The sequence below is a fragment of the Habropoda laboriosa genome, unplaced genomic scaffold (assembly GCF_001263275.1).
Source record: "Habropoda laboriosa isolate 0110345459 unplaced genomic scaffold, ASM126327v1 scaffold598, whole genome shotgun sequence".
In the NCBI taxonomy this organism is placed as follows: Eukaryota; Metazoa; Arthropoda; class Insecta; order Hymenoptera; family Apidae; genus Habropoda; species Habropoda laboriosa.
Genome location: NW_017100737.1, coordinates 26589 through 28763, shown reverse-complemented (window position 1 = coordinate 28763; position 2175 = coordinate 26589).

The following is a 2175-nucleotide window of genomic DNA, read 5'->3' as shown; positions in this document are numbered from 1 at the left end:
ACAGGTTGATATGTTTATGAATTTATTATTTTGTTGTTCCTGTAGCTTCCCGTGGACCGCAATTCTTTCGACGAATTTCGCGAGGCCGTAAATCCCTCTTACACTCGAGGTGGTTTATTGTACTGTGTGTGGGTTGGGTGTCACTGCGAGAGCGAAACTTTAAGCGCGTGTTAGAGAATGACCCGTGGAGTCGTCGGGAAATAGCATCGGTTATCGAGAGGAGAGGTTCGCGAGGTTTTTGTTTCTTCGATGCGTTCGACCAAGGAGTTTTATTGCGGGCCGATGTGAGTTTGATACCCCGGTCTGGTGGTCGAATTTGATTAATAAATTTTATGATGATAATCCGCCAGGCCGGGGTTTCCTCACGTGCATGCCGACGCAACAGTTCCTTTCCTTTGATGGACACAATGTACCCACCTCTCACCTCCAGTCATAAATACATGTTCCTCCGAATTTCTCAAAGATTTTCTTCCAAGAGACCCGGAAGAACATTCTCCAGAAAATTGTTGTATGTTTACGATTGCCTGCCCCGCGCGATCCGCGGTGAAAGTGGGTAAGAAAACAAAAGACGTCTAACGCCGCTGTTGGCGTCAGACGTTTATTGTTGCCAACGGCGATGTCTATTGTTTCGATGTTCTTAACGAACGTCCATGTGGGAGAATCATTTTGGCAACCGTTGGAGAAAGATGTACCGCTCTAACGCAGAAATGTATGCCATGTTTTTTGTATTCGCGCAGTGCGATGGCAATGCCACCGCTGCCGCTGCGCGATATCGCGAATTGCATCCCGGCGAACACACACCAGGTGCGGCAGCCTTCCGCGGGTTGGCGGCCCGCCTTTATTCGAGCGGTTCTTTTCTACCCGATCGTACAGATACGGGCCGATCGTGTCGAATACCCACGGCACGGTTGGAAGAAGTCCTCGAAGATTTCGACCGGGACGGCACGCAGAGTGTGCGAGGGGTTGGCAGGCGTCTGGGGTAAGTTTAAATATTCAAATACATAAACATTTCATAATAAAAATGGAATACTTATAGTCGTGTACTTTTCTATTTAATTTTAGCGTTAGCTAGACAACGGTGCACCGCCAATTGCACTCACTTTGCTTTTTTCTGCATTTTTTCAGACCGCAGTGTACCGTGAACCGGTGCAATCCCGGGAGGAGGTGGTGGCGCGTATTCACGGTGCTGTCGCCACAATCTCCCGCGATATGCTACGACGGGTGCAGGCGAACGTACGGCGGCGTGCGGAGGCTTGCCTTGCGGCTTCTATTCTGGTACACTTAAACCGCTTGGGAATCATTGTTCAAATTGATAAGAAAAGCTTCAAAGAATATTTGTAGCAGATATTAGGTAAACGTATTCAAAACTTCTTAATAAAAGATTGAAAATTCGTTAAAAGAGTAGCAAATGTTTAAAATACCACAAAAATTATAGATATATCTTTCAAAATTTCTCCTATCTTTATTGCAATTTTAACTTGTCATCTTGATTTATGTACATTTTCTTAACACATTGTTGACCGGTCACGAGTTAACTCGTGTTTGCACTTGCATTAGCTATTTCAATTTTTGAAACGCAGGGCAATATAGAATATTGCAAAAGCTTTGTTCATCGTGTTTAGATTAATTCGTGGACGAATGGGTAAGTTTTTCATAAGTAATAAAACACTTTATTCCTTTCGGAATAAAGAAACGATAACACAGTTATTAAACGACTTACTTGTTATTCATGAAAAAGAAAAAAAATACGTTTTGGAAATCGATGTCAATTATAAAATTTCATCGAAATATGTTGATGGAGAAACAAGCAACAGGCATCGAAAGATGTAAGAATCTGCAGATTTATTACAGTTTTACGCCGAAAGTCGTGATAGTGCGATTTTCATCATCTTTAACCGTTTGTAGCTCATAGAAACATTAACCAATTTCGATGAAATTATCAGCACGTGTATCATTGACATAGATCTACATAACGTATTTTTTAGATTTTCATTTCGAGCTCAGATAAAAAAGTTGTAAAAACGACCTTCGCTATTTTCTTCGCGATTCAGACTACTTGCAGTTTTTTCAAAAATTTATACAAACGTCGGAATGACGGCCAAAAACCATTTCTCTAAGCCTTATAAAAACAGCAGTGCAAAGTGAAAGTTTTTTGACAGCTATCGAGAACCGAGA